Raw genomic sequence first — 14,439 nt, 5'->3', positions numbered from 1 at the left:
GGGGGTTTCAAACGGCACCTAGAGATAGTTAGGTACTAGGAGGGGCAGGCCCCTTTGCCCCCTTGTGGCGGAGAGGAGAGCGAGAACAGCTTTGTGGTGCCCAGCGAAATAACATAGAGATAGCATCAAAAGTTAGGATAGGTGATGCTTTCTCATATACACAAGTAAGGATATAGATCTAGAGGTTTAATGTATAGAGGGAGTCAGTTTGTAGCTCACATAAGCTTTATACCATAGAGAAATACACTCAGTTTCATCTAATACTTATTTATTCTCCCCTTTATCTTCTTATTAGTTAATGGAGACTGATCCTTATTGAAGGCAGTGAGTTACTGAAGACCTGATTGGCTGCCTATCTCTCCTGCAGTCCTGACTGGCTGCCTATCTGCTCCTCCAGTCTTGATTGGCTGCCTGTCTGCTTCTCCAGTCCTAATTGGCTGCCTGTCTGCTCCTCCAGTCCTGATTGGCTGCCTATGTGTTCCTGCAGTCCTGACTGGCTGCCTATCTGCTCCTGCTGTCCTGACTTTTAGCTCTTGCCACCAAAATAGACAAGAAAGCTTTAAAGTGAGCCGGTATGAATAACAACATAAGTGTATGTCTGAGGGAATGGGTATGCCGTAGAGAGTTACAGTGGTTAGAAAATTAGACAATAATAATGCAGATAATACAAGAGTATGAGTGAGAGTATGCAGCGGGCCCCATATCTGAGCAGCAGCACCCCCACCCCCTAAACCAGGCATTTTACCTCGCTCTGGCAAGTGGGTCCCTCCTTCGCAGAATAATCTTCTAAGTGATATTTGGGAAGATGGTGCATGGGCACTAGAGAGTAAAGGCTGTGGCACAGTGCCAAAGTCTTTGCTGTCACCACCTAACGCCATCTTCTCAAAGATGTCATGGGCATGATATATCATTCAGAAAGATCACTCTTTGATGCCCATCCATATCCACATGTGCACAAAAACACACCTGCTTGTGGGTAGATTATGTCCTTTTGTGGTCTAATTGTATAGGTAAAAATAATGTCAAAGGTCTACTAGGGTCACACTTCCTCATAGCCATGGCAGATATGTGTGGGAGCAGGAGGACTAATGAGATGCTGCAATCTCTGTAATATCATGGAGTGAGCAGCAGGACCAATGAGAGGCTGCAATCTCTGTAATATCATGGAGTGAGCAGGAGGACCAATGAGAGGCTGCAATCTCTGTAATATCATGGAATGAGCAGGAGAACCAATGAGAGGCTGCAATCTCTGTAATATCACGGAGTGAGCAGCAGGACCAATGAGAGGCTGCAATCTCTGTAATATCACGGAGTGAGCAGAAGGACCAATAAGAGGCTGCATTCTCTGTAATATCATGGAGTGAGCAGAAGGACCAATGAGAGGCTGCAATCTCTGTAATATCACGGAGTGAACAGAAGGACCAATAAGAGGCTGCATTCTCTGTAATATCATGGAGTGAGCAGAAGGACCAATGAGAGGCTGCAATCTGTACTACCAGAGTGAGCAGCAGGACCAATGAGAGGCTGCAATCTCTCTAATATGGAGTGAGGAGCAGGACCAATGAGAGGCTGCAATCTCTTTAATATCATGGAGTGAGCAGGAAGACCAATGAGAGGCTGCAATCTCTGTAATATCATGGAGTGAGCAGGAGGACTAATGAGAGTCTGCATTCTCTGTAATATCATGGAGTAGGCAGGAGGACCAATGAGAGGCTGCAATCTCTGTAATATCATGGAGTGAGCAGGAGGACCAATGAGAGGCTGCAATCTCTGTAATATCATAGAGGGAGCAGAAGGACCAATGAGAGGCTGCAATCTCTGTAATATCACAGTTATCTGGAGGACCAATGAGAGGCTGCAATCTCTGTAATATCATGGAGTGAGCAGGAGGACCAATGAGAGGCTGCAATCTCTGTAATATCATGGATTGAGCAGGAGGACCAATGACAGGCTGCAATCTCTGTAATATCACAGAGTTATCTGGAGGACCAATGAGAGGCTGCAATCTCTGTAATATCACAGAGTTATCTGGAGGACCAATGAGAGTCTGAAATCTCTGTAATATCATGGAGTGAGCAGGAGGACCAATGAGAGGCTGCAATCTCTGTAATATCATGGATTGAGCAGGAGGACCAATGAGAGGCTGCAATCTCTGTAATATCACAGAGTTATCTGGAGGACCAATGAGAGGCTGCAATCTCTGTAATATCACATAGTTATCTGGAGAATCAATGAGAGGCTGCAATCTCTGTAATATCATAGAGTGAGCAGGAGGACCAATGAGAGGCTGCAATCTTTGTAATATCATGGAATGAGCAGGAGGACCAATGAGAGGCTGCAACCTCTAATATCACAGAGTTATCTGGAGGACCAATGAGAGGCTGCAATCTCTAATATCATAGAGTGAGCAGGAGGACCAATGAGAGGCTGCAATCTTTGTAATATGGAATGAGCAGTAGGACCAATGAGAGGCTGCAATCTCTGTAATATCATGGAGTGAGCAGGAGGACCAATGAGAGGCTGCAATCTCTGTAATATCACGGAGTTATCTGGAGAACCAATGAGAGGCTGTAATCTCTATAATATCACAGAGTTATCTGGAGGACCAATGAGAGACTGTAATCTCTATAATATCACAGAGTTATCTGGAGGACCAATGAGAGGCTGCAATCTCTGTAATATCATAGAGTGAGCAGGAGGACCAATGAGAGGCTGCAATCTTTGTAATATCATGGAATTAGCAGGAGGACCAATGAGAGGCTGCAATCTCTAATATCACAGAGTTATCTGGAGGACCAATGAGAGGCTTCAATCTTTGTAATATCATGGAATGAGCGGGAAGACCAATGAGAGGCTGCAATCTCTGTAATATCATGGATTGAGCTGGAGGACCAATGAGAGGCTGTAATCTCTATAATATCACAGAGTTATCTGGAGGACCAATTAGAGGCTGCAATCTCTGTAATATCACAGAGTTATCTGGAGGACCAATGAGAGGCTGCAATCTCTGTAATATAGAGTGAGCAGGAGGACCAATGAGAGGCTGCAATCTTTGTAATATCATGGAATGAGCAGGAGGACCAATGAGAGGCTGCAATCTCTAATATCACAGAGTTATCTGGAGGACCAATGAGAGGCTGCAATCTCTGTAATATCATAGAGTGAGCAGGAGGACCAATGAGAGGCTGCAATCTTTGTAATATCATGGAATGAGCAGGAGGACCAATGAGAGTCTGCAATCTCTGTAATATCATGGAGTGAGCAGGAGGACCAATGAGAGGCTGCAATCTCTGTAATATCATGGAGTGAGCAGGAGGACCAATGAGAGGCTGCAATCTCTGTAATATCACAGAGTTATCTGGAGGACCAATGAGAGGCTGCAATCTCTATAATATCACAGAGTTATCTGGAGGACCAATGAGAGGCTGCAATCTCTATAATATCACAGAGTTATCTGGAGGACCAATGAGAGGCTGCAATCTCTGTAATATCACATAGTTATCTGGAGAATCAATGAGAGGCTGCAATCTCTGTAATATCATAGAGTGAGCAGGAGGACCAATGAGAGGCTGCAATCTTTGTAATATCATGGAATGAGCAGGAGGACCAATGAGAGGCTGCAACCTCTAATATCACAGAGTTATCTGGAGGACCAATGAGAGGCTGCAATCTCTAATATCATAGAGTGAGCAGGAGGACCAATGAGAGGCTGCAATCTTTGTAATATGGAATGAGCAGTAGGACCAATGAGAGGCTGCAATCTCTGTAATATCATGGAGTGAGCAGGAGGACCAATGAGAGGCTGCAATCTCTGTAATATCACGGAGTTATCTGGAGAACCAATGAGAGGCTGCAATCTCTATAATATCACAGAGTTATCTGGAGGACCAATGAGAGGCTGTAATCTCTATAATATCACAGAGTTATCTGGAGGACCAATGAGAGACTGTAATCTCTATAATATCACAGAGTTATCTGGAGGACCAATGAGAGGCTGCAATCTCTGTAATATCATAGAGTGAGCAGGAGGACCAATGAGAGGCTGCAATCTTTGTAATATCATGGAATTAGCAGGAGGACCAATGAGAGGCTGCAATCTCTAATATCACAGAGTTATCTGGAGGACCAATGAGAGGCTTCAATCTTTGTAATATCATGGAATGAGCGGGAAGACCAATGAGAGGCTGCAATCTCTGTAATATCATGGATTGAGCTGGAGGACCAATGAGAGGCTGTAATCTCTATAATATCACAGAGTTATCTGGAGGACCAATTAGAGGCTGCAATCTCTGTAATATCACAGAGTTATCTGGAGGACCAATGAGAGGCTGCAATCTCTGTAATATAGAGTGAGCAGGAGGACCAATGAGAGGCTGCAATCTTTGTAATATCATGGAATGAGCAGGAGGACCAATGAGAGGCTGCAATCTCTAATATCACAGAGTTATCTGGAGGACCAATGAGAGGCTGCAATCTCTGTAATATCATAGAGTGAGCAGGAGGACCAATGAGAGGCTGCAATCTTTGTAATATCATGGAATGAGCAGGAGGACCAATGAGAGTCTGCAATCTCTGTAATATCATGGAGTGAGCAGGAGGACCAATGAGAGGCTGCAATCTCTGTAATATCATGGAGTGAGCAGGAGGACCAATGAGAGGCTGCAATCTCTGTAATATCACAGAGTTATCTGGAGGACCAATGAGAGGCTGCAATCTCTATAATATCACAGAGTTATCTGGAGGACCAATGAGAGGCTGCAATCTCTATAATATCACAGAGTTATCTGGAGGACCAATGAGAGGCTGTAATCTCTATAATATCACAGAGTTATCTGGAGGACCAATGAGAGACTGTAATCTCTATAATATCACAGAGTTATCTAGAGGACCAATGAGAGGCTGCAATCTTTGTAATATCATGGAATGAGCAGGATGACCAATGAGAGGCTGCAATCTCTAATATCACAGAGTTATCTGGAGGACCAATGAGAGGCTGCAATCTCTGTAATATCATAGAGTGAGCAGGAGGACCAATGAGAGGCTGCAATCTTTGTAATATCATGGAATGAGCAGGAGGACCAATGAGAGGCTGCAATCTCTGTAATATCACGGAGTTATCTGGAGGACCAATGAGAGGCTGCAATCTCTGTAATATCACAGAGTTATCTGGAGGACCAATGAGAGGCTGCAAGCTCTATAATATCACAGAGTTATCTGGAGGACCAATGAGAGGCTGCAATCTCTAATATCACAGAGTTATCTGGAGGACCAATGAGAGGCTGCAATCTCTGTAATATCATAGAGTGAGCAGGAGGACCAATGAGAGGCTGCAATCTCTGTAATATCATGGAGTGAGCAGGAGGACCAATGAGAGGCTGCAATCTCTGTAATATCATGGAGTGAGCAGGAGGACCAATGAGAGGCTGCAATCTCTGTAATATCACAGAGTTATCTGGAGGACCAATGAGAGGCTGCAATCTCTATAATATCACAGAGTTATCTGGAGGACCAATGAGAGGCTGCAATCTCTATAATATCACAGAGTTATCTGGAGGACCAATGAGAGGCTGTAATCTCTATAATATCACAGAGTTATATGGAGGACCAATGAGAGACTGTAATCTCTATAATATCACAGAGTTATCTAGAGGACCAATGAGAGGCTGCAATCTTTGTAATATCATGGAATGAGCAGGATGACCAATGAGAGGCTGCAATCTCTAATATCACAGAGTTATCTGGAGGACCAATGAGAGGCTGCAATCTCTGTAATATCATAGAGTGAGCAGGAGGACCAATGAGAGGCTGCAATCTTTGTAATATCATGGAATGAGCAGGAGGACCAATGAGAGGCTGCAATCTCTGTAATATCACGGAGTTATCTGGAGGACCAATGAGAGGCTGCAATCTCTGTAATATCACAGAGTTATCTGGAGGACCAATGAGAGGCTGCAAGCTCTATAATATCACAGAGTTATCTGGAGGACCAATGAGAGGCTGCATTCTCTGTAATATGGAGTGAGCAGGAGGACCAATGAGAGGCTGCAATCTCTGTAATATCATGGAGTGAGCAGGAGGACCAATGAGAGGCTGCAATCTCTGTAATATCACAGAGTTATCTGGAGGACCAATGAGAGGATGTAATCTCTATAATATCACAGAGTTATCTGGAGGACCAATGAGAGGCTGCAATCTCTGTAATATCATAGAGTGAGCAGAAGGACAAATGAGAGGCTGCAATCTTTGTAATATCATGGAATGAGCAGGAGGACCAATGAGAGGCTGCAATCTCTGTAATATCATGGATTGAGCAGGAGGACCAATGAGAGGGTGCAATCTCTGTAATATCACAGAGTTATCTGGAGGACCAATGAGAGGCTGCAATCTCTGTAATATCACAGAGTTATCTGGAGGACCAATGAGAGGCTGCAATGTATGTAATATCATAGAGTGAGCAGGAGGACCAATGAGAGGCTGCAATCTTTGTAATATCATGGAATGAGCAGGAGGACCAATGAGAGGCTGCAATCTCTGTAATGTCATGGGGTGAGCAGGAGGACCAATGAGAGGCTGCAATCTCTGTAATATCACAGAGTTATCTGGAGGACCAATGAGAGGCTGCAATCTCTATAATATCACAGAGTTATCTGGAGGACCAATGAGAGGCTGTAATCTCTATAATATCACAGAGTTATCTGGAGGACCAATGAGAGACTGTAATCTCTATAATATCACAGAGTTATCTGTAGGACCAATGAGAGGCTGCAATCTCTGTAATATCATAGAGTGAGCAGGAGGACCAATGAGAGGCTGCAATCTTTGTAATATCATGGAATGAGCAGGAGGACCAATGAGAGGCTGCAATCTCTAATATCACAGAGTTATCTGGAGGACCAATGAGAGGCTGCAATCTTTGTAATATCATGGAATGAGCAGGAGGACCAATGAGAGGCTGCAATCTCTGTACTATCATGGATTGAGCTGGAGGACCAATGAGAGGCTGCAATCTCTAATATCACAGAGTTATCTGGAGGACCAATGAGAGGCTGCAATCTTTGTAATATCACAGAGTTATCTGGAGGACCAATGAGAGGCTGCAATCTCTATAATATCACAGAGTTATCTGGAGGACCAATGAGAGGCTGTAATCTCTATAATATCACAGAGTTATCTGGAGGACCAATTAGAGGCTGCAATCTCTGTAATATCACAGAGTTATCTGGAGGACCAATGAGAGGCTGCAATCTCTGTAATATCATAGAGTTAGCAGGAGGACCAATGAGAGGCTGCAATCTCTAATATCATAGAGTGAGCAGGAGGACCAATGAGAGGCTGCAATCTTTGTAATATGGAATGAGCAGTAGGACCAATGAGAGGCTGCAATCTCTGTAATATCATGGAGTGAGCAGGAGGACCAATGAGAGGCTGCAATCTCTGTAATATCACGGAGTTATCTGGAGAACCAATGAGAGGCTGCAATCTCTATAATATCACAGAGTTATCTGGAGGACCAATGAGAGGCTGTAATCTCTATAATATCACAGAGTTATCTGGAGGACCAATGAGAGACTGTAATCTCTATAATATCACAGAGTTATCTGGAGGACCAATGAGAGGCTGCAATCTCTGTAATATCATAGAGTGAGCAGGAGGACCAATGAGAGGCTGCAATCTTTGTAATATCATGGAATTAGCAGGAGGACCAATGAGAGGCTGCAATCTCTAATATCACAGAGTTATCTGGAGGACCAATGAGAGGCTTCAATCTTTGTAATATCATGGAATGAGCGGGAAGACCAATGAGAGGCTGCAATCTCTGTAATATCATGGATTGAGCTGGAGGACCAATGAGAGGCTGTAATCTCTATAATATCACAGAGTTATCTGGAGGACCAATTAGAGGCTGCAATCTCTGTAATATCACAGAGTTATCTGGAGGACCAATGAGAGGCTGCAATCTCTGTAATATAGAGTGAGCAGGAGGACCAATGAGAGGCTGCAATCTTTGTAATATCATGGAATGAGCAGGAGGACCAATGAGAGGCTGCAATCTCTAATATCACAGAGTTATCTGGAGGACCAATGAGAGGCTGCAATCTCTGTAATATCATAGAGTGAGCAGGAGGACCAATGAGAGGCTGCAATCTTTGTAATATCATGGAATGAGCAGGAGGACCAATGAGAGTCTGCAATCTCTGTAATATCATGGAGTGAGCAGGAGGACCAATGAGAGGCTGCAATCTCTGTAATATCATGGAGTGAGCAGGAGGACCAATGAGAGGCTGCAATCTCTGTAATATCACAGAGTTATCTGGAGGACCAATGAGAGGCTGCAATCTCTATAATATCACAGAGTTATCTGGAGGACCAATGAGAGGCTGCAATCTCTATAATATCACAGAGTTATCTGGAGGACCAATGAGAGGCTGCAATCTCTATAATATCACAGAGTTATCTGGAGGACCAATGAGAGGCTGTAATCTCTATAATATCACAGAGTTATCTGGAGGACCAATGAGAGACTGTAATCTCTATAATATCACAGAGTTATCTAGAGGACCAATGAGAGGCTGCAATCTTTGTAATATCATGGAATGAGCAGGATGACCAATGAGAGGCTGCAATCTCTAATATCACAGAGTTATCTGGAGGACCAATGAGAGGCTGCAATCTCTGTAATATCATAGAGTGAGCAGGAGGACCAATGAGAGGCTGCAATCTTTGTAATATCATGGAATGAGCAGGAGGACCAATGAGAGGCTGCAATCTCTGTAATATCACGGAGTTATCTGGAGGACCAATGAGAGGCTGCAATCTCTGTAATATCACAGAGTTATCTGGAGGACCAATGAGAGGCTGCAAGCTCTATAATATCACAGAGTTATCTGGAGGACCAATGAGAGGCTGCAATCTCTAATATCACAGAGTTATCTGGAGGACCAATGAGAGGCTGCAATCTCTGTAATATCATAGAGTGAGCAGGAGGACCAATGAGAGGCTGCAATCTCTGTAATATCATGGAGTGAGCAGGAGGACCAATGAGAGGCTGCAATCTCTGTAATATCATGGAGTGAGCAGGAGGACCAATGAGAGGCTGCAATCTCTGTAATATCACAGAGTTATCTGGAGGACCAATGAGAGGCTGCAATCTCTATAATATCACAGAGTTATCTGGAGGACCAATGAGAGGCTGCAATCTCTATAATATCACAGAGTTATCTGGAGGACCAATGAGAGGCTGTAATCTCTATAATATCACAGAGTTATCTGGAGGACCAATGAGAGACTGTAATCTCTATAATATCACAGAGTTATCTAGAGGACCAATGAGAGGCTGCAATCTTTGTAATATCATGGAATGAGCAGGATGACCAATGAGAGGCTGCAATCTCTAATATCACAGAGTTATCTGGAGGACCAATGAGAGGCTGCAATCTCTGTAATATCATAGAGTGAGCAGGAGGACCAATGAGAGGCTGCAATCTTTGTAATATCATGGAATGAGCAGGAGGACCAATGAGAGGCTGCAATCTCTGTAATATCACGGAGTTATCTGGAGGACCAATGAGAGGCTGCAATCTCTGTAATATCACAGAGTTATCTGGAGGACCAATGAGAGGCTGCAAGCTCTATAATATCACAGAGTTATCTGGAGGACCAATGAGAGGCTGCATTCTCTGTAATATGGAGTGAGCAGGAGGACCAATGAGAGGCTGCAATCTCTGTAATATCATGGAGTGAGCAGGAGGACCAATGAGAGGCTGCAATCTCTGTAATATCACAGAGTTATCTGGAGGACCAATGAGAGGATGTAATCTCTATAATATCACAGAGTTATCTGGAGGACCAATGAGAGGCTGCAATCTCTGTAATATCATAGAGTGAGCAGAAGGACAAATGAGAGGCTGCAATCTTTGTAATATCATGGAATGAGCAGGAGGACCAATGAGAGGCTGCAATCTCTGTAATATCATGGATTGAGCAGGAGGACCAATGAGAGGGTGCAATCTCTGTAATATCACAGAGTTATCTGGAGGACCAATGAGAGGCTGCAATCTCTGTAATATCACAGAGTTATCTGGAGGACCAATGAGAGGCTGCAATGTATGTAATATCATAGAGTGAGCAGGAGGACCAATGAGAGGCTGCAATCTTTGTAATATCATGGAATGAGCAGGAGGACCAATGAGAGGCTGCAATCTCTGTAATGTCATGGGGTGAGCAGGAGGACCAATGAGAGGCTGCAATCTCTGTAATATCACAGAGTTATCTGGAGGACCAATGAGAGGCTGCAATCTCTATAATATCACAGAGTTATCTGGAGGACCAATGAGAGGCTGTAATCTCTATAATATCACAGAGTTATCTGGAGGACCAATGAGAGACTGTAATCTCTATAATATCACAGAGTTATCTGTAGGACCAATGAGAGGCTGCAATCTCTGTAATATCATAGAGTGAGCAGGAGGACCAATGAGAGGCTGCAATCTTTGTAATATCATGGAATGAGCAGGAGGACCAATGAGAGGCTGCAATCTCTAATATCACAGAGTTATCTGGAGGACCAATGAGAGGCTGCAATCTTTGTAATATCATGGAATGAGCAGGAGGACCAATGAGAGGCTGCAATCTCTGTACTATCATGGATTGAGCTGGAGGACCAATGAGAGGCTGCAATCTCTAATATCACAGAGTTATCTGGAGGACCAATGAGAGGCTGCAATCTTTGTAATATCACAGAGTTATCTGGAGGACCAATGAGAGGCTGCAATCTCTATAATATCACAGAGTTATCTGGAGGACCAATGAGAGGCTGTAATCTCTATAATATCACAGAGTTATCTGGAGGACCAATTAGAGGCTGCAATCTCTGTAATATCACAGAGTTATCTGGAGGACCAATGAGAGGCTGCAATCTCTGTAATATCATAGAGTTAGCAGGAGGACCAATGAGAGGCTGCAATCTTTGTAATATCATGGAATGAGCAGGAGAACCAATGAGAGGCTGCAATCTCTGTAATATCACGGAGTTATCTGGAGGACCAATGAGAGGCTGCAATCTCTGTAATATCACAGAGTTATCTGGAGGACCAATGAGAGGCTGCAATCTCTGTAATATCACAGAGTTATCTGGAGAACCAATGAGAGGATGTAATCTCTATAATATCACAGAGTTATCTGGAGGACCAATGAGAGGCTGCAATCTCTGTAATATCATAGAGTGAGCAGAAGGACAAATGAGAGGCTGCAATCTTTGTAATATCATGGAATGAGCAGGAGGACCAATGAGAGGCTGCAATCTCTGTAATATCATGGATTGAGCAGGAGGACCAATGAGAGGGTGCAATCTCTGTAATATCACAGAGTTATCTGGAGGACCAATGAGAGGCTGCAATCTCTGTAATATCACAGAGTTATCTGGAGGACCAATGAGAGGCTGCAATGTATGTAATATCATAGAGTGAGCAGGAGGACCAATGAGAGGCTGCAATCTTTGTAATATCATAGAATGAGCAGGAGGACCAATGAGAGGCTGCAATCTCTGTAATATCATGGAGTGAGCAGGAGGACCAATGAGAGGCTGCAATCTCTGTAATATCACAGAGTTATCTGGAGGACCAATGAGAGGCTGCACACTCTATAATATCACAGAGTTATCTGGAGGACCAATGAGAGGCTGTAATCTCTATAATATCACAGAGTTATCTGGAGGACCAATGAGAGACTGTAATCTCTATAATATCACAGAGTTATCTGGAGGACCAATTAGAGGCTGCAATCTCTGTAATATCATAGAGTGAGCAGGAGGACCAATGAGAGGCTGCAATCTTTGTAATATCATGGAATGAGCAGGAGGACCAATGAGAGGCTGCAATCTCTAATATCACAGAGTTATCTGGAGGACCAATGAGAGGCTGCAATCTTTGTAATATGGAATGAGCAGGAGGACCAATGAGAGGCTGTAATCTCTATAATATCACAGAGTTATCTGGAGGACCAATTAGAGGCTGCAATCTCTGTAATATCACAGAGTTATCTGGAGGACCAATGAGAGGCTGCAATCTCTGTAATATCATAGAGTTAGCAGGAGGACCAATGAGAGGCTGCAATCTTTGTAATATCATGGAATGAGCAGGAGGACCAATGAGAGGCTGCAATCTCTAATATCACAGAGTTATCTGGAGGACCAATGAGAGGCTGCAATCTCTGTAATATCATAGAGTGAGCAGGAGGACCAATGAGAGGCTGCAATCTTTGTAATATCATGGAATGAGCAGGAGGACCAATGAGAGGCTGCAATCTCTGTAATATCATGGAGTGATCTGGAGGACCAATGAGAGGCTGCAATCTCTGTGATATCATGGAGTGAGCAGGAGGACCAGTGAGAGGCTGCAATCTCTGTAATATCACAGAGTTATCTGGAGGACCAATGAGAGGCTGCCATCTCTATAATATCACAGAGTTAGCAGGAGGACCAATGAGAGGCTGCAATCTTTGTAATATCATGGAATGAGCAGGAGGACCAATGAGAGGCTGCAATCTCTGTAATATCATGGAGTGATCTGGAGGACCAATGAGAGGCTGCAATCTCTGTAATATCATGGAGTGAGCAGGAGGACCAGTGAGAGGCTGCAATCTCTGTAATATCATAGAGTGAGCAGAAGGACAAATGAGAGGCTGCAATCTTTGTAATATCATGGAATGAACAGGAGGACCAATGAGAGGCTGCAATCTCTGTAATATCATGGATTGAGCAGGAGGTCCAATGAGAGGCTGAAATCTCTGTAATATCACAGAGTTATCTGGAGGACCAATGAGAGGCTGCAATCTCTGTAATATCACAGAATGAGCAGGAGGACCAATGAGAGGGTGCAATCTTTGTAATATCATGGAATGAGCAGGAAGACCAATGAGAGGCTGCAATCTCTAATATCACAGAGTTATCTGGAGGACCAATGAGAGGCTGCAATCTCTGTAATATCATAGAGTGAGCAGGAGGACCAATGAGAGGCTGCAATCTTTGTAATATCATGGAATGAGCAGGAGGACCAATGAGAGTCTGCAATCTCTGTAATATCATGGAGTGAGCAGGAGGACCAATGAGAGGCTGCAATCTCTGTAATATCATGGAGAGAGCAGGAGGACCAATGAGAGGCTGCAATCTGTAATATCACAGAGTTATCTGGAGGACCAATGAGAGGCTGCAATCTCTATAATATCACAGAGTTATCTGGAGGACCAATGAGAGGCTGCAATCTCTATATTATCACAGAGTTATCTGGAGGACCATTGAGAGGCTGTAATCTCTATAATATCACAGAGTTATCTAGAGGACCAATGAGAGACTGCAATCTCTGTAATATCATGGAGTGAGCAGGAGGACCAATGAGAGGCTGCAATCTCTAATATCACAGAGTTATCTGGAGGACCAATGAGAGGCTGAAATCTCTGTAATATCATAGAGTGAGCAGGAGGACCAATGAGAGGCTGCAATCTTTGTAATATCATAGAGTGAGCAGGAGGACCAATGAGAGGCTGCAATCTTTGTAATATCATGGAATGAGCAGGAGGACCAATGAGAGGCTGCAATCTCTGTAATATCATGGAGTGAGCAGGAGGACCAATGAGAGGCTGCAATCTCTGTAATATCACGGAGTTATCTGGAGGACCAATGAGAGGCTGCAATCTCTGTAATATCACAGAGTTATCTGGAGGACCAATGAGAGGCTGCAATCTCTATAATATCATAGAATGAGCAGAAGGACCAAAGAGAGGGTGCAATCTCTGTAATATCACAGAGTTATCTGGAGGACCAATGAGAGGCTGCAATCTCTGTAATATCACAGAGTTATCTGGAGGACCAATGAGAGGCTGCAATGTATGTAATATCATAGAGTGAGCAGGAGGACCAATGAGGCTGCAATCTTTGTAATATCATGGAATGAGCAGGAGGACCAATGAGAGGCTGCAATCTCTGTAATATCATGGATTGAGCTGGAGGACCAATGAGAGGGTGCAATCTCTGTAATATCACAGAGTTATCTGGAGGACCAATGAGAGGCTGCAATCTCTGTAATATCACAGAGTTATCTGGAGGACCAATGAGAGGCTGCAATGTATGTAATATCATAGAGTGAGCAGGAGGACCAATGAGAGGCTGCAATCTTTGTAATATCATGGAATGAGCAGGAGGACCAATGAGAGGCTGCAATCTCTGTAATATCATGGAGTAAGCAGGAGGACCAATGAGAGGCTGTAATCTCTATAATATCACAGAGTTATCTGGAGGACCAATTAGAGGCTGCAATCTCTGTAATATCACAGAGTTATCTGGAGGACCAATTAGAGGCTGCAATCTCTGTAATATAGAGTGAGCAGGAGGACCAATGAGAGGCTGCAATCTTTGTAATATCATGGAATGAGCAGGAGGACCAATGA

This window comes from Taudactylus pleione, unplaced genomic scaffold, assembly GCF_031769625.1.
Source record: "Taudactylus pleione unplaced genomic scaffold, aTauple2 ptg000484l, whole genome shotgun sequence".
NCBI lineage: Eukaryota > Metazoa > Chordata > Amphibia > Anura > Myobatrachidae > Taudactylus > Taudactylus pleione.
Note: the sequence above shows the minus strand (reverse complement) of the source record.